This window comes from Miscanthus floridulus, chromosome 4 (assembly GCF_019320115.1).
Source record: "Miscanthus floridulus cultivar M001 chromosome 4, ASM1932011v1, whole genome shotgun sequence".
Lineage (NCBI taxonomy): Eukaryota > Viridiplantae > Streptophyta > Magnoliopsida > Poales > Poaceae > Miscanthus > Miscanthus floridulus.
The window spans coordinates 53,379,557-53,402,516 of NC_089583.1; the positions used below are offsets into that span (position 1 = coordinate 53,379,557).

General features: G+C 38.1%; 1 long non-coding RNA gene across 1 annotated transcript; it reads left to right on the forward strand.

Annotated features, from left to right (window-relative positions):
- Positions 1-4,714: 4,714 nt before the first annotated feature.
- Positions 4,715-6,167, forward strand: LOC136551513 (uncharacterized). Its single transcript, XR_010782589.1, has 3 exons — positions 4,715-4,955; positions 5,556-5,648; positions 6,035-6,167. It is a non-coding gene; the product is annotated as an uncharacterized lncRNA (long non-coding RNA).
- The last annotated feature ends 16,793 nt before the right edge of the window (positions 6,168-22,960 follow it).

The following is a 22,960-nucleotide window of genomic DNA, read 5'->3' on the forward strand; positions in this document are numbered from 1 at the left end:
CATTATGTAGCTTTCCATCAGTTGACATCTGAGTGCTTGCACCGCTATAGCTAGCTTGGATATTGGTTAGCTAGCTTCTCATACCCTCAAAGGATGTTTACCCCGTCTACGATCACATCCTTTATGAAAAGTTGTGCTCAAGCCACTTTAGTAGAGAACTGCTTTTCAAACCTTGTGAACAAATATAGCACCGTTGCAAGGAATATCCATCAACAGACTATGGTCTAGTGCAAAGTCCATATGGTCTATGCTATATCCACTAAGGAAGTAGATGTTACAAGTATTTAGTCTACGCTTGTATTACTCTTCGTACATTGAGGACAAAGTACATAGGACAGTGCTATCTTGTATTCCTCCTAATGTAATAATGCTTTATGGGAGCCAATGAATGAAATCCTTTTAACAAAAATTTACTACAAAGAACAAGTATAGAAAGTTGTCTCGACCAATTTGGTCCCTCTGATGTTTGAAGCTATGTAGCCTAAAGCTATCGCTGATATTGGAAACTAGTAACATGTCTCTCTTCCATAAAAGTCTTTCGTCCTGAATCTCGAGACGCGATTCCTTTAAGGGGGAGGGCTATAACACCCCACGTGTTTGTCACCAGTTAAGCAATGGGTTTAAGCTCAAACCACTATGATAAATGTGTTCATCAATGATGATTCAGTCGTGACGCTTACAAATTTCATCACAGAACAAGAGCTTTCTATGACGAAATTTCTAGCTTTGTCATAAGTAATAAGTGACGGAGCTTTGGCATGAAGAATAATGACAAAAACAAAAGAATCATCATAAAACAACAAAACTAAATCATCATAGATCATTTGGCTCGTGTACCACCTCGAGGACATGGTGCCATGGTCCCACCAGCAGGTCCCACCTCGAGGATGTGGCGACGTGGTCCCACCATTGGGTCCCAACCTCAAAGACGTGGCGATGCGGTCCCACCAGCGGGTCTCAGCCTGAGGACGTGGCAGCAAACAAGTGGGGCAGCGTGGCCCACACGGTCCAGGTGGACCTGCATCCTTCCGCCTCCCTTTTTTTTGCCAAAAAATAGCACACGCAGGGAGATTCGAACCCGCGACCTGCTGCTAGACATGTTGGTGCATTACCACTAGAGCACTCGCCGTTTTGTGATAAAGGCATGCATGTTTTTCTATTTGTAAACATATAACATAATAATTAATGATTTTTTTCCTAAAATTTTCTAAAATCATTCTCTATCAATTTATTTTGTTGATTTTGTCAATATATACATATGAAAAGTTTGAGCAATTTAAATTTTGAATTTAAAAAAATGCAACTTCAGATAAGATTTTGGTTCCCCAAATGATTTCAGCTAAAAAAGTGATAAATACCAAAGTTGAATAACTCATCAAGATCTACAACTTTTGTATTGGTCATTTCTTCATATGATAAAGTGGTAACGACATTGTTCACAAATGTGACACATCTCTCACAAGGTTTTATAAACTATATGAGACATGTGTAAGATTAGTGAACAATGTGTGCTAAGAATTTGTCAAATGAAGAAATGAACAAAATAAAAGTTGTATATATTCATGAGTTGAAAAACTTTGGTATTCATCGCTTTTTATGTTGAAATCAATTTGGGTCTCAAATTTGGGTTCGAACTTGTCGTTTTTCAAAATTTCAAATTTGAAAGGTTCAAATTTTGTCAAATGACAAGATGACTAAAATAAAAGTTGTATATATTAATTAGTTGAACAACTTTGGTATTCATCACTTTTTATGTTGAAATCATTTTGGGTCTCAAATTTTGGTTCGAACTTGTTGTTTTTCAAAAATTCCAACTTGAAAGGTTCAAATTTTGTCAAATGACAAGATGACTAAAATAAAAGTTGTAGATATTAATGAGTTGAACAACTTTGGTATTCATCGCTTTTTATGTTGAAATCAATTTGGGTCTCAAATTTTGGTTCGAACTTGTCGTTTTTCAAAATTTCAAATTTGAAAGGTTCAAATTTTGTCAAATGACAAGATGACTAAAATAAAAGTTGTAGATATTAATTAGTTGAACAACTTTGGTATTTATCACTTTTTATGTTGAAATCATTTTGGGTCTCAAATTTTGGTTCGAACTTGTTGTTTTTCAAAAATTCCAACTTGAAAGGTTCAAATTTTGTCAAATGACAAGATGACTAAAATAAAAGTTGTAGATATTAATGAGTTGAACAACTTTGGTATTCATCACTTTTTATGTTGAAATAATTTTGGGTCTCAAATTTTGGTTCGAACTTGTCATTTTTTAAAATTTCAAATTTGAAAGGTTCCAATTTTGTCAAATGACAAGATGACCAAAATAAAAGTTGTAGATCTTGATGAGTTGAACAACTTTTGTATTCATCACTTTTGCATATGAAATCATTTAGGGTTTGAAACTTTGGTTTGAACTTGTCAAAATTCAAATTTCAAATTTTAAAATGTATAAAACATTGTCACATCCAAGTTTGATCAAACTTAAATGCTAAAGCATGATTTTAGAAATTTTTAGAAAAAAACAACCATCACATTTGGAGTTAGTATGAGGGAGAACAACTAGTTACAAAGTTTACCCACAAATTAAAAAGAGAAATCACACTATTCTAGATGATCCTTACATGATCTTAGTGAACAGTGTGATTTCTTTTTTTAATGTGTGGATCAACTTTGTAACTAGTTTTTCTTCCTCGTACTAACTCCAAATCTGATGATTTTTTTTTCCTAAAATTTTCTTAAATCATTATCTATCAATTTATTTTGTTTGTTTTGTCAATATATACATATGAAAACTTTGAGCAATTTAAATTTTGAATTTAAAAAAATGCAACTTTCAGATAAGATTTTGGTTCCCCAAATGATTTCAGCTGAAAAAGTGATAAATACCAAAGTTGAATAACTCATCAAGATCTACAACTTTTGTATTGGCCATTTCTTCATATGATAAAGTGGTAACGACATTGTTCACAAATGTGATACATCTCTCATAAGGTTTTATAAACTATATGAGACATGTGTAAGATTAGTGAACAATGTGTGCTAAGAATTTGTCAAATGAAGAAATGTCCAAAACAAAAGTTGTAGATATTCATGAGTTGAACAACTTTGGTATTCATCACTTTTTATGTTGAAATCAATTTGGGTCTCAAATTTTGGTTCCAACTTGTCATTTTTCAAAAGTTCAAATTTGAAAGGTTCAAATTTTGTCAAATGAAGAAATGACCAAAATAAAAGTTATAGATATTCATGAGTTGAACAACTTTGGTATTCATCACGTTTTATGTTGAAATCAATTTGGGTCTCAAATTTTGGTTCCAACTTGTCGTTTTTCAAAATTTCAAATTTGAAAGGTTCAAATTTTGTCAAATGACAAGATGACTAAAATAAAAGTTGTAGATAATAATGAGTTGAACAACTTTAGTATTCATCACTTTTTATGTTGAAATCATTTTGGGTCTCAAATTTTGGTTCGAACTTGTCATTTTTTAAAATTTCAAATTTGAAAGGTTCAAATTTTGTCAAATGACAAGATGACCAAAATAAAAGTTATAGATCTTAATGACCTCTACAACTTTGATGTTTATCAAATTTTCATTTAAGATTATTTGGTGTCTCAAAATTATTTTAGTAGTTTTGATTTTAATTATTTTGAACTACTTTACGTTATTATTACCTTTTTTCGTGGGAGCCACCAAAATACAAGTTCCAGTATCCCTAATGAAACACTTCATTTCCACCAATTTTCAAGATGTGAGCTCAAATAAACCATGTATTCTTATATATATTTTTGTCTTTTGAGATGTTGTTTGACATGACATGTAGTTTAAGTTGGAGTTAATTTACAAAATCATGCAGTAAATGACTTAAACCTTAAGAAATAGCAAATAACTTCAAAAACCCTTGACAATTCTAGACAACACCTCTTAGCTAGTCTAGTTAATGTAAAAATTATGTTGAACACATAAGTATCATGTAAACCATAGTTATTATGATTTAATTGTGATGATTAAAATGGAAAAAATATGAGACATGTTGGGCCTTAAAATGATGCTCAGGTTCAGCCCAAATCAAGACCCCTCTCTCTCAGCCGTTAGATCTCAAAAGGGACGGTCCATATACGCTATACTTCATATAAAACCCACGAAACCCTACCCTCTTCCTGTACTCTACCACCACTAGACCACCACCCCTCTCCTGCGCCTCCTTTTCTCTTCTCCCCGTCATGAGACATAGAGCCGTAGCAGAGCTGGCTTCCTCAATTCCTCCTGTCCACCAGTCGCCAGCTGCCGCCCCCAATGGTCTAATCCTATGCTGTGCCACACTCACCTCTCCCTCACGGTCAGCAAGAACTAGAGGCCACTAGGATGCGTCGGCCCTACTTGATGAATAGAGCGGAGGCAGCTAGAGCCCCCTAACCGCCGTGCCGTGGTAGGAGAGGAGGCAGATGGATCCACCATGGACAGGATTCGGCAGCGCATGGTAAGGGCTATGCTAGATCCGGCACTGGCACAAGGCGGGAGGTGGCGGCGCCTGAGCATGGCGGTAGCCTCGTGCATGAGTAGCAGGCCACTGTGCATCCGGCGGCGCATGAGCTAGATCCATCGTCAGCGCAAGGTGAGCGGTGGCAGCACTAGAGCTTTCCTCATCCTCCCCTAGTGCGCTCCTGCTTCCTTCCATTCCGAGGTACTGTAATGCACATCCTCAGTACTCTCACTATGCCGTTTGGTTGATAATCATTATAGCTGAAACTTTAGGTGAATGGCGATGCTAGTCTCTTCGGAAGTACAAAACTAGTAATCGACTGAATACCAAAATGTCATCAATTAACACTCCAAATGCAAAATGTGATCAATATTTGACAACTTCAGGTGCACAGAGTTGGTTCCTGATAAGGTTCGGTCAGCACTTCAGAACACACTCAAGGATTACAGCTGGATTACCTTGATCTCTACATTGTAAGAAGCCAAAACCAATGAGTTGTTGTTTCAACTTTCTTACTGTGTTATGCAAATATGCAAGATCAGTTGATACTTTCTAATAGTTTCATGGCTTGTAAATAATTTATAAATGCTATTGTTGTCTGTTCATGGTACAATCCCATTTTTAGTTAGCTAGGAACAGTGTGATGTTCAATGGTTTCTATTCTGTGCTACCACAGTAGTTAGCTCTGGTATGAAAGCTTTAGATCAATGCATCTAAATATTTGCAAAGCATTGGCTTTATTTATATGCTACAATGCTGCCTAGGATACTGTTCCATGTTTACTTTGAGTTGTCAGATTCCATTAGTATCAACTGATCTTGGAAGAGTAACCATTCAATCTTAAGCATCTATTGACTGAGCGTGGATAATGAAATTAAGTACTGCTGGTAGTAGATATATTCATATATGCACATCTTAACTAACCATCCAGATAGTACATAAGTGTTTTAAGAAGGAAGATTTGGTCAGAACGCGACCTGCAGTTAGTTAATGCTTATTTTTATTTTTATTTTCCTCACATGATCACCACAGTTAGTTAATGCAGCCTTGTGTCCTACAATATTTTTATGCAGGAGACTAACATGTCCAAGTGGTCATGCATGTGGAAGAAGCACAGCTGAAGCAGCCGAACAAGCTTCCCCCTGTGATGTGTGTGGAAAATAATGGTACACCCTGAAATCCAAGACTTAAGTTGTGCTAGCTGTTACTTCTCACCATTTTTTTGGTCCCTTCAATATATTGGAATCAGTTCTTATATATCGCTCGATGTCTAGACATAGTTGTTCTTATAGCCATCAGTTTTGTATATAGCTGACTTATATAAAATGTATGGTGGATTAATGAGATATGTTGCTTCGTATATGGTGGATTAATGATATCTTTTACTTCCTATATGAAATGACATGTGATAAATTTGTGACTGGTGGTTTTTTGACGTCAGTTTCTATCAATGCAGCATAGGTTTTTATTTTTTAAAATACATCTTGTGTGATATTTCCTCCTCAAATTAATGCAATAAGTATCAACTAATGATGGGTCATTGCTGTTTCAGTCAAATATGAAAGCTTTGAGGACAGAACCTGTTGCTAAAGGTGAGACAGTAGTGTCTAGTGTGCAGGTTGTGTCCTAGGTGCTCTCTCAGAATAGCTCAAACCTTTTCCTAAAGAGTGTTGGCATCAAACTAGTGCCATTCCTCCAAATCATCATCAGTAAAATGAAAGCGAGCTTCGGGAGCAACTAGCAGCTAAAGCTATGGCTGCTATACAAGGTGAAATCGATGAACTCAGGAAGAGAAGTGAAGAAGCTGAGGAAAAGCTGGCGAGGACACAAAAGGAGATGGAGGAGTACAAGAAGCTGACAGAGATAAGCAACAAGGCAATGGAGGAGAACAATGCACTGCTCAAGCGTATCTTGGCCATCAATAATGCTTCTTCGACATGAGCACTGCTCATAGCTGCTGGTTCATTAAGCAAGGGGTCTGCTAGTGATTTTATTTATGTAGTAACTTATGTTGCTGGTGGTTGGCAACTTTTTATTATTTCCTATGATGTTAATGTGAACTGAGATGAAACTAGTAGTTCAAATGTGTTGTCTAGTGAGTTATGTGAACCAAGTTTAGAATTGTTGATTAAGTTGTTGGTCATTGGAATACTAGACCTGTTAATTTATGGAAGCTTTTGGTCATTCTAGTATTATTTGCATTCTGTAATGAAATCAGCATGTGAACTTGTGATGAATTATCTGACCTTTCTGTGATGATTTGGTAATTGATTCTATGATGAATTTCTATTTACTTCAGTGACTGAAAATGAGAACCTATCACAGCAAGCCTTGTGGCCCAATAAAAATTGGACATGTGGACCATCCACATCACTGGCCACGTCAGCTGCCACAGTGGTCGGACATGTCACCTGCAATGTGGACGTGCCACGTGGACAAGACACGTCAGCTGCTAGCGTGGCAGACGTCATCTGGCCACCTAACAGACGGCAAGTCATGACGAAAAGGGGCTATATCAATGACAAAAATAGATCATCATAGAAAGAATACACTTCTATGACTGATGGCCATTTCATCATAGAACAAATGCACATCTATGACGAAAATCGACATTTCATCACGGTAGGTAAAATATGACGCGCATTCAATGACGAATACCATATCATCACAAATTCATCATAAAATAATACATGTGATGATTTTGGAGTCTTCAGTGATGAAAGAAGAGCATCATTGATGTACACATCCCTAGTAGTGAACATGACATGTTAAGTGGTGATGAAGGTGCCAAGATCAAATCTACAAGAATGAGCTCCAACTTAAACTTGGGCAACACACATTGCTTGCATATTAGCCTTTTTCAGATATATACCTAATTAATGTTGAAGGTGCTTATTTCATGTGCCTCACATCAATTTCCACCCACATGGATGATTGGAAAAGTTTAATGAAGTTTAGAATCAAGAAGTCACATGAAATGATAAGTTATGCCCTTGCCTGAATTACTTTATTAGGTGAATGAGAACATGTCATGACAAACAAATATTGCAACCTTCGCTTAAACAACTCTACTTACACTCATGAACAAAAGTTATGAAGGGTTCATGTTGAGCATGTGGCCAGAAAATGCTCCAATAGATCAAAAAGGGTAATTTAAGCTTTATCATGATGCTACATTGACTTGGTTCCAACTATGGCTTAGAAGGTTTGCATGGTAGTGGAACCTAAACAAAAGTTGAAGTTTGAGTGGAGTAGAACAAACTTTGTTTAGGGGTCAAGAGCTAGTTTAGTCTCTAAATTAGTCTATCATGGCCTCCAAAAGTGAATGTATTACTGTTTCTGGAGCTCAAAAATTTAGCGAAGTCCCTAATGGACTAAAACTGAGTTTTTAGTTTCGTGTACCCCACTTTAGATCCTTGTATCTCTCCAACCTAGGCCTAATCAAACTTTGATTCTTTAACAAAAGTTGGAGATGGTATGTAGATATACAACTTTTATTAATAGAGCTCTTGCTAACTCGTCGTGGTTTAGGAGTTACGGAGGTACGAAGTATGGGTTTCAGACATAGATTTGAGGTAGTATTGCAGCTCCTTCATGCTTTTGAATTGGGTTTCTATGGCCGACACCATGTAGAGGCGTTGCAGGTCACGTGGCGCCCTCGCTGCTTGCATGGTCGCTAGCTCGCCTCCTTGCCTGCTTAAGTAAAGGACTGGTACCCTCCTCTCCACTCTCTCTCTCTCTCATTTCCCCTTCCCTCTCCCGCTCTCTCCAAGCCGACACCATGCCACTCGCCATGGCTAGCCGTAGAGAAGCTTCCACGCTGCCCGTTCCTGCTTCTTGCTGCGTCCTCCTCGCCTGGCCAACCGTCTGGCTCCTTCTTTTGCTTTGCACGCGTGCTCGTTCGATCCAGCGTTGCCGGGGACCGCTCGTCGCCGCGGGCTAGCCATGCGCATAGCCCCTCCCTGCGCACATGGCCAGGCACAGCAGGCCCCAGCCGGCCAAGTCTAGGCCAGAGCATGGCTAGGGCATGGCCACGGCCGAGCTGGCCTGCCCCCCCTTGCTGCGGTGCCCTTTCCCCAACCGGCCGATGCAGCCGCTGGCCGGTCCTAACGGCCGCAGCGCCCCTCTGTCTCTCGTGTTCGGTCTGAAGAAGAAGATGGGGTGAAGTGTAAATAGAAACAAGTATCAAGGTTTCCATTGTAAAATAGCCAGAGACAAGAGTTTACTGTTCTGGGCTTGTTCAGTTCGTGAAAAGTTTAGGGTTCTCGACGTAAAAGTGTTTTTCTTTTATGTTTCTCCTTTTATGCATATTCTATGCAGAAATTTGAAAATTCATAGTAATTAGTACAAAAACCATAAAATAGTAAATGAGGACTTTTTGGAATCCTTGTGAAATTTTGTATGCAGTAGATCTATAATATGGCATGTTTTTGTTTAAATATTTTGCTGTAAAAATAGATTTATGCAGTTAGGTTTTTAATACTAGTTGTGTCTTGTCTTTTTCATAACTGCATTTGTTGTACTCAAATAAATGTGAAATTTTTACAGGAGTGCTACTAAGGTGATGGTGGATGTCTGGTAAAAATTTCAGGAGTTTAGGTTTGACGGTTCAAGAGTTATACAAATAACAAATGCCCTGTGTTGCTTTGCTCCTATTCTGAATAGGTCTGCATGTTTGAATTAATTGGATCAGTTAAGTTATGAATAATGACTTTATGACAATACATGAGTTGTAGTACTTTTCATAAGCTTTCCAAAAAGTTAAATATCATGATTTTTGGTTAAGTAGATCTTTAGTTATAGTCGCTTAAATCTCTGTGGCAGTTTCTGCCCAAATGAAGATAGGATGGCTTTGTTGGTATTGTGGGGCCTTCTTAATAGTAGAATTAGCTTTAGGTGTTTATAACAAAGTTGTTTAGAATTTTTTATACTTTCTAAAAAGTCTAGAACCAGTATTTATTGGACATGTATAACTTCATATATAGTTGTTTAAAGTGGCATATCAGTTTCTAACCATGTTTTAGACAGAGATTCATTCATTGGATTAATTGACCTTGTTAGCTGTAGAATCATCTTAATATGATCATAAGAAAGTTGTAGATAACTCACTTAAACATCTTGTGTTAACTTTTCATGGCATTTGGCCAAATATTTTGTGAGTTATGACTGTTCTAAGTTGGTCTTTAGAAATTGTAGTTCTCTGGAATTTCTGGACCAGATTTGATAAATGTGACTATTTGACCCTTTTAACTTGGGAATCATGCTTGGGATGCTTAAATATGAATTGTAGAAAATTCCATTGTATTTCCATATTGTCCTGTTGCATGTCTTTTGGATTAGTACAACTCCAGTTTTAAGCTTGTGAAGTTGCATGGCTGAATCTGTCCAAGTCTGGACAGAGGTGCTCATTTGTGCTGGATTGACCTTGTTAATGGTAGAATCACCTTGTGGTGATAATAACAATGTTGTAGGCAATGTCATTAGCTTTCTAGAAAGTCTAGGGTCACCCTTGTTGGATGCTTATATCTCCAGTTATGGATAAAACAAGTGACTGTTGTGCTGTAGTCTAGATTTCTATTCATGTGCTAGGTGATTGTCTTAGCTTGCTCTTGTTTTGACTAAACAAGTTGGTTAGTTCTTGATTAATGCATGTGTGCAATGTCTGAACTTAAGTTCACTTGTGTGCTATGCCTAATATGTTTACTATCCCTTTATAATAGGTTGTGTGATGTTTAGTTAAATAACTCTAGGTGCCTATGTCTTGCATGGTCTTATGTTTGCCTTGAATGCTATTATGTGATGCATCTCATATTACCATTCTTCATATTCATGCACTTGCATCTTGCATCTCATCTAGGTACGCTAGATGAACCACATGAATGATGGGATGTTGGAGCCCAACCCGAAGATGGAAGGACCCCTAGAGTACATGCCTGAATAGGAGATGCTCACCAAGCGAGTGTCGTCTAACAAACTCTAACCTAGTGTTGGATTCTAGGCAAGCCCTAGAGCATTCTAAATCTCCCATGTTTTTACAAATATCTTGAGTATCTTTTATTTGATGATGCATTAAGTATAGGAATTGGTTGGAACCAATTGTTGCATTATATCCTTACCTTGTCCTAGATAAAATCCTGTGAACCCTAATTAAGTGTAGGATCGAATGATGCTTAGCTATGCATAGACCGATAGAAGTCGGGTGATTTCCTATCACTTGTGAGATGTAGGATGAGCTCTGGTCATGGTTGGCTATATTTGCTATCGTGGGAAAAGAACCATGTGTTAATAATGAATGGAGACCGGACGGGATGATGGTAGTGCAACAACAAGGCATGGAGGTCTTTGGTGTGAATCTATATTAGTATAGGTGCTAATATAGATGGTAGGAAATGGCTAAAAGTCACTGCTAGTACAGGTTAATAATGCTAATGATTACTCAAGCTTTTATGCAAAGAGGTTGTCCATCAAGATCCACTAATAAAGCCTTGCATAATCCTTGGTGTCACTTTATTTCTAGTTTATGACGGATAAGTCAAGCTGAGTACATTCGAGTACTCAGGGTTTATCCCACCATGTTGTAGGTGAAGTTCTCAGCCTATTGAAGATGGTGGATAACCGTCGGTGGGCTCGGTGATTCTATAGTTACTTCTCATCTATATGCTTTTGTCAGATGATGTCACTTATGCTAGCAATGTATTTGGAACTTATATTAATGTAATCATTTGAAAGCTATGTTATTTTCAATAATCAGTTTTGAAACCCAAACTTGTACTATTATTTGTGAACCCATTTATAATTTTATTTCTGCTACATCTTTGCGTATATGATGTGTATTTGCTTAATCATGCGATCTTGGTTGTGATGTTGATTTACCGAGGTCTTTCAGGACACTCGGTGGACTATCGGGTTTATATAAGTGAAAGTACGCGCGTGTCAACATGTTAGCAGGGGATAGCCGTACTTGATCTTGTATAAATTGGGTGGTTCTGTCACATAACCTATGCTAAATATGAGGCATGTCATTTAGTAGCATACAATAGTAACCATAGATGGTGTATGATTTCCATATTCATCATAACCATCATATTCCATAATCCATTTACTACGATGTTGGAGCTAGTCAAGATTCTCACTATCCAGAAGAGACTGGTGATTCGAATCGATTGCAACTAGCTAGGCAGTATTCCTAAGATAAACCTAGGTCTACCAGCCACGGTAGCCTTAGGTCACCTTTGGTACAACTCAGGTACACATTTCGTGGGTTCGATCAGCGCCGCACAATCAGGGACTCTACCGGTTGCCAGGACAATCAAGACTACCAAGCCCTTGGGCTCATGTCTGGCTCCCCACACATCCTTACTACCTCTAGTGTGCACACTTTGATAGAACGAGGCCTAGCCTAAGTTGAGCTACTTGGCTTCATGGTCAGAATAAGTTATCTAGCTAGCTATGTGAGAGGCATGCGTTCAATCTCGATAGAAGTGCCAACAATGGTATGGTCCTTAATCGACACAAATAGGACCAACATAGCCAACCCAACACCATTGCATATAAGATCCCACCCGGTCTCCACATGATAACATCCCATGGTTATTTTCCTACAATAGCAAATATAGCCAACCATGCTCCAGTATCCACCTATATCTCGCAAGTGATAGGAAATCACCCTGACTTCTACCGGTCTAAGTATTGCTAAGCATATATTCGATCCTGGACCTACATAGGGTTCATAGTATATATCGGGACAAGGTAGTTCTATGCATCAAGTGTTTCCAATCAACTCTTAGAACCTAATGTGTAAAACATAAAGGACTTAGGTGATATTTATAAAGCATAGGAGGCTTAGAATGCACCAGGGCTTGCCAAGGATCCAACACAAGTTAGTTCAGTTAGCTTGCACTGCCTTGGTGAGATCTCTGGTCATAGCACTTGCATAGTCCTTCCATCTTCGAGCTAGGCCCACCCAACACCATCTTCGGGTTTGGCTCCAACATCACGTCCTTCATGTGGTGCATCTAGCGTACCTAGATGAGATGAAAAATGCAAGTGTATGAACACTAAGAATGGTAATACGAGATACATCACATAAGAGCATTCAAGACAAGCACAAGATTATGCAGGACATAGGCACCTAGAGTTATTTAACTAAACATCAACCAAGCACAATAGTTACTTGTTTCAATCATAACTAGAGTGATAGGTATCAAACAATTGTGATCCTAGACTTTCTAGAAATCTTAGGAAATTGTCTACAACTTTGTTATTTACATCTAGAACTGATTCAAAGGTTAACAAGGTTGAAAAACACTAACAAGCAGATCTGCACCAACTAGGATAGAAAACTAACATGAACTTCAGAAATACATAACTGGAGTTCTCATCATCCAACATACATGATTCTTAACTTTCTAGAAAGCTTATTAAGTGATGTAGAACTTTCTTATGATCCTATTAATGTGATTTAATAGTCAACAAGGCCAATTAATCCAATAAAGGCATCTATTTCCAGATTTGGATAGAATTCTATCATTCCAACTTTGAAGAGCTATAACTTGAGTTCTAGACCACCAAAAAGGGTGTTCTTGGACATTTTGGAAAGCTTAACAAAATCACTACAACTCATATATTATCACCAATACATGATTCCATGCCTAACTAATCTAAACAATACAATCAGTCTAATCTATTTAGAAGACCTGCAAAACCTAATAGCAAGCTTCTAAAATCTATAACTCCTAAACCAGTAGGCCTAAATTCATGAAATTTTAGTACAAGCAATATAAGGAAATTATATACATCTTTGGTATTCACCACATTTACAGAAAACATCATTTGATCCATGAAGTTATCATCACAATAGAAAATGCACATGCAACCATTTCAAGAACTTCAACCACCACTAACATACTTAGCAACACTTTATTGAACACCAAGCACTCAAAGCATCACCAAATACAATTACAAGCTTTATCTACAATTATGCTTTTATTAATCCTTTCTCCTAATAAATATATATATTATTTTAATGATATATGAGAACAACTAGTTTGGGGATGAGACTTTTATAAGTGATAGATGTTATCAAAACATGGCGACTGCACAAATTTCACATGCTCAGGTTTTATAATTTAATTACTATGAAAAAGACAATTAACTATTACAAGAAAACATGTAAAAGCAAGATAAATCTAGAGATCATCATTTTCTATAAACATATAGCCATATTAGAGTTTCTCAGGTCACAATATCACCATGCAAGGGCAAAGCAACCACATTTCACATTTTTTGCATATATAAATTATTTATAAACCATTTAAAACTATTTATCAGGCATTAATCAAGTTAAATTCATAACTCAGCTATAAAAGCACAAAAAATTATGGAATTTTAACTAGAGCTCACACATGCCATAAGTATACTAGCATAAAGTTTTAGGTCATTTGGAGTAGTATAACAGTAGATATGACTGATAGCAAGCAAAGCATGATAGAATTAACCATTAATCATGATTAAATCAAAACATCATAAAAACAATGATCAAACAACATGTTTAATGTTTTTCTTAGCTAGCACATGCCAAAACAAGACTCCCAAAACTAGAATCACATTTTTAGGACATTCCTACCTCAAGATATGCATCTAACAAACTTAAAAGGATTTTTAAAAGCACTTTATAAGAATAAATAAAAATAATAGAAACTTTCTACTAACACATATCATATTATGAAACTACTATGTAGATCTACTGACAAGGATTCCAAAACATCTTCATTTGCTATTTTACAATTTTTCTATGATTTATTATGATTTTCCAAAGTTTTAGCCAAAAAGGAAAAAACACCTTTGCACTGAGGCCCATAAGCTTTCATCTAAACAGGTTCAATCAAAAGGAGCCTTTGAGGCACTATTCATATGAGTCACGTGTTTCATAGATAGACCCTTCCATTTCTACTTATTTGAGCAGTGAGGTCTCTGCCGTGAATCAGAGCAGAGGAGGCGTGGGAGCTCGCCAATGCCGGCCAAAGGAGGCTTCGTCAGGTGGCGGTGGAGTGGCATAGAAGCCTTAGGGGGCCCATGCTGCACTAGGTGGGTGACCAAGAATAGCCGTAAGGTGGGCCGTGGTGTCCTAGCCATGAGCATAGGAGCCCACGACTGGAGGCGGCTCTGGTGGTGGCGACCACGATGACGAATGCGACTGGCAAAAGGGGTGCTACGACAGTGTGGTGCCAGGGTGCACCCGTAGAAGGTCTCAGCATGGCTGGCGATGGCCCATGGTGATGGGACCACGATAGCAAATGTTGGTGATAGAAATGGCTCTGGCTATTGGGGCGGTAGGTGACGACACTATCTATGAAGCAGCACAATGGAGGCAGCGTGACACAAGGAAGGGGATGGCGAGGCAGGCTGGTGTAGAGCCGGTGTGTAGTAGCGATAGCGAGCTCATCTTGGGAGTTCAGCCATGGCAGGCGCGTGGGTGGCGTAGAGGCGAGCAAGGAGGAGCGAGTGAGCGAGAATGATAGAGGGAGAGCGAGTGAGGGAGCTCTAGAGGAGGCAGGGGCACTAAGCTAGGAGAGAGGCACAGTGGCACTCAAGGTGGGGTGCCAGCTCGTGCATGGCTGCCATGAAGTCATTCCATCGAGCATGTGGCGGGCGACGGTGTGCCAGAGTTGGGATTCAAATTTTAGCATATTCGGCCCAAGGTGTCTTAACCAAAGTTTCTGTTCCCTAACCATTCTACAACATCTATTTAGGGCTCTAGGTCATTAGAGCTATGAATTAGTGGTTAATTAAGCCCTAAAGTGATAGTGTCCATGAGTTTAACTAGAGTCAAAACCGTAGCTAAAAGTGACCACCTAGTCTAGTTTGAGAACCAATTTCATAGTCAAACCTTGGTCAAACTGAGTCCAAACTTTTGCTAGACCTTGTCCATAGTATAAATTCCGATCTTCCATGTTTAGTTTAACAAAAGTTGCTTAATAAAACTAGAGAATGTGCCACGTCAACATAGTGGTGTCGGTCAAAACCTCCATGTCTTTGGAATAGATTTGAGAACTGAGAAAACAACATTTCCTTCAATCTTGAGTCCACTATTTGAGCTATTTGTATGTGGATTTATCTCTTGTTCCTAGGACAAAGTTTGTTCTATAGAAGCTAAACTACAACTTTCATTTAAGGTCAAACACCAAAACAAGTACAGAACTTATAGTTCTAGTTTTGTCAAAGCAGCATCACAATAAAGCTTTAAATTATTATTTGTGATCCATTGAAGTATGTTCTTGACATTTACTCAACATGAACCCTTCATGACTTTTGTTGTAGAGTTCAATTAGAGTCATTTGGGCAAGGTTGAAAGGTTAGGTTGATGACATATGTTCTAATTCAGTTAGTAAAGTAATTCAAGCAAGGGCATAACTTGTTATTTCATGTGACTTCTTGATTCCAAACTTCACTTAACTTTTCCAATCATCAATGTGGGTGGAAATTGATGTGAGGCACATGAAAAGGGGCACCTTCGACATTACTCAGGTATATATTTGCAAAAGGGTTTACCATTAAACACAAAGGTGTTGTGTTCATTCCCAAAAGTTCAAGTGGGGCTTATTTTCATATATTTGACCTTGACACCTTCATCACCACTTCTGAGATAAGGCACTAAAGCTCCTAATTACCACTTAACATGTCATGTTTGAGCTCAAACCAACTGCTTAGAAAGTGGCTAACACTTGGGGTGTTATAGCCCAAACCCTTACTGAGAATCTCGCCTCAAGATTCAGTGCGAAAGATTTTTAAGGGAAGAGAAGTGCGTCATCCATTTTCCAACATCTGGAATAGCTTTAGGCTACTTAGCTTCGAGCATCAAAGAGGCTACTTTGGTCAAGACACTCTCTGATACTTGCACTTTGTAGTAAGTTTTGACTGAAGAATTTCCTTCATTGACCACCATGAAGCATTGTTGCATTGGGAGGAATCCAAGATAGCACTGCACTTCATTGTTGAAATACGAAGAGTGCTACAGAGCATAAACTAACTACTCATAAATATATGTTTCTTTAGTGGATAAGCATGTATATGAACAATCATGCTCCACAAAACCCTTCTTGTCAGGAAACTGGCCTACCAGCGGAAGGTGTTTGCGCCGCTGGTGACTATTCAACCACTCAGATGCCAACTAAGGAAATGCTACATGAACTTCCATGTGTGTAGTTCTATTTCTCTAATGATAACACTGTATTATCTAAGTCTATTGAGTGAGCAGTGAATGTGATAGCTGACTCTGTCAGCTTAGTATTTTCGATGATCTTTATTTTAAGGGGATCCTTGTATCCAAACAGCAATAGTTATCTAGGTTGAATCTAATGCAACCTCTTGGCTAAAAACAAACAACAAGTACCATGGATGAACCGAATGTTAAAGATTGCTACTGAATAGGGGAATAGTGATGCTCGAAGGACAACAGTGGTCGAAGATTCATTCACAAAATTCAAAAAGCAATCCTCTACCAAAGTAGCTTGAGCACAACTTTCCTTTATAGTACAATTACAGTCCAACAAAGCTTACTTGTTGATCTGCTTTTGACATTGAATCTTCCTTTCTAATGTCAATCAACAACTCCAAATCATTATCTAAAATATGTTGTTTGACACTTTTCAAATTGTTTTCGACTCACAATGGCACAATTTTGACTTGTAGAACATCTTGACTGCTCAATATTGTTGAGATGAAGGTAAAAGCGAGGCGCAAAGGGGTGTAAGGAGTCTCCTTTATGGCATCTAAAGGATTGTCTAATGGCAAAACATTGACCATGTTGCAAATCTTGACATCATTTATAAACACAACCTTTTAATATGAGGGCTGATAGCAGTCAATAGAGAAATCATAGATTCTATGCACCTTGGTTTTTAGGTCATATCTCACAAACTGCTACTCCATTGTGCACAACTTTTGGTTGCCATTTAGATCCAAGAGTCCTCTAACTACTGAACAAAATTTAGCTCAAATAGACATTGTTTGACTATCCAAATAAGTCATCTACCAAAACTGCTTGGTTCTAAAATTTTAGTGACCCAAACTAACAAAACATCTCTCAAATCCAATGCTTTACTCAACCAATACTCGAAACCAACTTAAGGCATCAAAGTATCCTAAGCGAGGAACGAGCTCATCAAGTTTTGTGACAATCCAACTATGTTTGAGCCTCTAATCACTGGCTTAAGGATAACCGGTTTAGTGCCATGAAATCTGGACAGATTTCTCGCTCTTTTTTCCTTTGCTTCACACGTTCTGGATTGTATTCTTCACTCTCTAACTCTTTTTATGACAGTGGTCGCTTTCTTACTAAGGATAGAGGCTAGGGTTTTCCTCACATGCTTCCTAGGGAATAACTTTCACCGTTGATTTAGACACTAGCTCGATGATGCACAAGCTTTGGACTACTAGGCTATTTTTGTGGGGCACAAAGCATACTCCACAGTGGAGGGGTAGTCTAGCAAAGATAAGGGACCATTTCCAACTACCCTTATGTACTTCCTCCAATAGAGTCCTGAATAAATCCTTTGATAGCACCATATACATAATGATGCTGACTAAAACTAGGGATGTGCTTTCTCTAGCTCTTTACTTAGCTAATACAGCATCCTGCACTATCTATGTGATTGTCCAAGATGGAATTGACTTGATGACATAGGGTTTGGAGAAGAAAGTGGTACTTGCATTGTTGACCAGCTTTGTTGTTTCTTTGCTTAACATTGTTCTGTAAGACATAGCCTTCAGTAGTTCACCAAAGATTTCTCACCTAGCTGTAGCTTAACTTTCCTATTGGTAATTAATCAGTTGTCCCTCAACACTTAGAAAACTCCAAAACTTCTTTGTTGGCAGCAACAATTGTAGTTATGTGTAAACAGACAGTCACCATGGAAGTCAGCAGAAAAGGGGTCACTGAAGAAGGTTGGTTATTTGACTACTAGGATCACCTTGCACATAAAGATCAAGGCTTGGATAGAAAGCTCATGAGCAGCAGGTGACCTATTATAGTACATAATGTCCCAATCCATATATCATTTGACTGATAACTTGTCCAACTTTAAGTGTTGTGTACCTACCTAATCCAATGTGGGTGACATAAGTTGCTCACTAGATGACCGATGTCAATACAGGGATAGTCAAGCAGATTCACTTGTCTACCACCTCTTATAGTCTACCAATGTTTATGTTGGTAACTTGTTCTTCAAAGGTTATCCTCTAGACGACTTCAAAAGGAAGTCCTACTTCATCCAGTCTGGTATAGGAATCTTCTAATATGATCTAGAAAGATAACCGAGGAAGGGCTCACATGAAAATAGCACATCGGTATAGTTCTGCAAGGGATCATGACTAGAAACCTTGATACCAGTGCATGCCGAGCAGCACAACCTTGTGTTGCGTGCCACAGGAGGCTCTCAGTTTTGTCGTGGCACCGTTAGTTGCTACTCGTAACACCATTATCCGATGACACAACCAAAGTGAAATTTCAAGTGGCACATATTGGGTTGTATGAACAAACACTATGCAAAGGAGGGATAGCAAGCAAAGTTAGTCAGAAGGTTAGGAGTCAACAAGGAGATGATCTGAAGATCAAAACACAGCACAAGGGAACAAAAATTAACTAATGAAGACAACTGAGCATGAGACTCTTGCTTTATTTCCATATACGCCTTGCGTCCACCAAGGTGACTACCAAATAAAGATTATCATGAGATTTGGTCTTGCCGAGCAGCAACATGAGATCAGGTTGATAAACATCTAGAGACTTGAAAGAGTTGGAGACAAAACAAATGAGATTCAAGGGATAGAGCCGATACACTGACTAGGGATTTAGTTGATAAAGCAACGACATGATCTATGAGAAAAAGGTTCCAAAGCTAGGGCAGATAGCGATTAGCATTGTACCAGACCATCTTTAGGATAAGAAGCAGAGAGGCCTGATAAGGATTTTTGGGCAGGGTCTTCACACACAGAAGCAAGACATCCACGATATATGCAAGCATGTATGGGAACTAAGTTTGAGCTCATGAGTCAAGCAAAGGCATGGATACACAAACATTCAAGGGCTAACAATCTCACATACAGGCTTAAGCTCTAAGAAAAAGGAATCTACTAGGAGACAACCATGAGATTAACGTAACTTGAGTGTGGTTCTAAGATTAGGCTTTTCAACACTTGTATGCTCACCATGGACAAAAGGGGTAACGACTTTGATACTACCTCAGGTAACAAAGCATCCACACATACATCATGGTCTTAAGGAAGCATTTGAAACTACTCAATCCAATTAGCTTAAGTGACTATTACAAAGCACCAAGCTCGCACATAACAAACAGTCATCTCCAGCAACACAACTACACATAACATGCAAAACATGGTGGCAAGGTATTGTTATCTTTTATTTCCTTTTACTGAGTAGGTGTACATCTCTTCAAAATGAGTTTTACTTACATTTAGCAAATTAGTTTTTGGTCATGCACAACATGACCATAGGGTTATGACAAGTTATCCTTTAATAGAACAAGGGTGAGAGGAGCATGTTTATGCACAAGCAACAATCATGATGCTTGCTCGTCCTATTTGTCCTCACCAAATTGCTAGGCTAAGGTGGCAATCACATTCTATGTCAGTGGCATAACACGTACTCTCTTGATATATAGCTAGTCGTCAGCTACATTCAATCTATACATTCATGGTTAGCGTACCTACTGAAGGATTTTATTTTAGCCCAACCCCACATATACATATGCAAGAATAAAAGTCTAGTCTCTAGATTTCATGCTAAATACTTCCATATATATACCGACTATATATATATTTCCATATCAAAGCTACCCATCAGTAAATACATCTATACATACATTAGAATATGCATATATAGCCGTACCAAAGCTAACCCACAATTAAATACTTCCGTATATATATGAGATATATATACTTAAGTATCGAAACTACCTCTCCCCTCTGACCGCATGCTCACATCTTGTGGCCATGCCACTCACCATCTTACCTGGGCATAGAGGTATATTGATCCATACATTACCACTCAAGCGAATGGCATCCATACAATAGCACACCGTATGGACGACGAAATAAAAATTGTAATAAAGTACATGCCCCTATAGTTAGTATTAGTTTACTTAGCCACCTAGTAGTCCTTAATTGGGCTTAACCAGAGGTTGTCACTAACAAAGTTTTGCAAATTAGTTTTCACAAATTTGCCTGTAGCTAAAGTTTTGGTCCAAATAGGCTTTTTAAAACCAAAACTTTGCTTTTAAAACTATGTACATGAAAGTATTATACCTAATATTGCTCCGATATCAGCTATGATAGAACCGCCCAATTTATATAAGATCATGTGTGGCTGTCCCCACTAACACGTTGAAACACGCATACTTTCACTTCTATAAACCCGGTAGTCCACTGAGTGTCACGAAGGACCTCAGTAAATCCACATCACAACCAAGATCGCATGATTAAGCAAATACCCATAAAATACACGGAGTTGTAGTGGAAATAATATTACAACTGAGTTCGCAAATGATAGTACAAGTTTGGGTTTTTAAAACCAATTTGTAAAAAAAACATAACTTTCATATGATTACAATAATATAAGTTCCAAATATATTGCTAGCATAAATGACATCCTCTGACAAAAACATAAAGATGAGAACACTATATAGAGTCGTTGAGCCCACCAGCAGATTGCCACCATCTTCTTTAGGCCGAGAATTTCACCTGCAACATCATGGGATAAACCTTGAGTACTCGAATATACTCAGCTAGACTTACCCGTCGTAAAGTAGAAATAAAGTGACACCAAGGATCATGCAAAGCTTTATAATTGGAGCTGGCTTGATAACATTTTGCATAAAAAGCCACTAGCTGAGCTATACATTTTATAATTCGGTCACCACATTAATTATATCTATTCATCTCTAGATTAGCAACTAACCTATGCCAAATATATGGTATATCATTTAGTAGCATACAATAGTAACCATAGCCAGTGTACGATTTTCATATTCATCATAACCATCATATTCTATAATCCATTTACTACGATATTGGAGCTAGTCAAGTTTCTCACTATCCGGGAGAGACGGCGATTCAAATCAATTGCAACTAGTTGGGTAGTATTCCTAATAAAATCTAGGTCTACTAGCCATAGTAGCCATAGGTCACCTTTGGTACAACTTAGGTACACATTTCACAGGTTCGATCAACACCGCACAATCAGGGACTCTACCGGTTGCCAGGATGATCAGGACTACCTTGTCCTTGGGCTCACGTCCAGCTCCCCGCACATCCTTACTACCTCCAGTTTGTGCACTTTGACAGCACAAGGCCTAGCCTAAGTCAAGCTACTTGGCTTCGTTGTAGGAACAAGTTATCCGGCCAACTAAGTAAGAGGCATGCGTTCAATCTTGACACAAGTGCCAACAATGGTACGGTCCTTAATCGACACGGATGGGGCCAACATAGCCAACCCAGTAGCATTGCATATAAGATCCTACCCGGTCTCCACTTGATAACATCCCATGGTTATTTTCCATGATAGCAAATATAGCCAGCCGTCCTGATTCAATGGTTAACAAGGTTGAAAAACACTAACAAGCAGATCTGCACCAACTAGGATAGAAAACTGACATGAACTTCAAAAATGCATAACTAGAGTTCTAATTATCCAACAAACATGATTCTTAACTTTCTAGAAAGCTTATTAAGTGATATACGACTTTCTTATGATCCTATTAAGGAGAATTAATAGTCAACAAGGCCAATTAATCGAATGATGGCATCTCTATCTAGATTTGGACAAAATCTACCATTCCAACTTTGAACAGCTATAACTTGAGTTCTAGACCACCAATAAGGGTGTTCTTGGACATTTTGGAAAGATAAACAAAATCACTACAACTCATCTATTATCACTAATACATGATTCCATGTCTACATATTCTAAACAATACAACCATTCAGATCTGTTTAGAGGACCTGCAAAACCTGACAGCAAGTTTCTAAAATCTATAACTCCTAAACCAGTAGGCCTAAAGTCATGAAATTTTAGGACAAGAAACATAAGGAAATTATGTACAACTTTGGTATTCACCACATTTATAGAAAACATCATTTGATCCATGAAGTTATCATCACAACAGAAAATGCACATGCAACCATTTTAGAATATAACAATTTGATGTTTCACTTGTTTTGCTAACAAAGAGCATACACACATGAGCCATTCAAGAACTTCAACCACCACTAACATACTTAGCAACACTTTATTGAACACCAAGCACTCAAAGCATCACCAAATACAATTACAAGCTTTATCTACAATTATGCTTTTATTAATCCTTTCTCCTAATAAACATATATATTATTTTAGTGATATATGATAACAACTAGTTTGGAGATGAGACTTTTATGATTGATAGATGTTATCAAAACATGG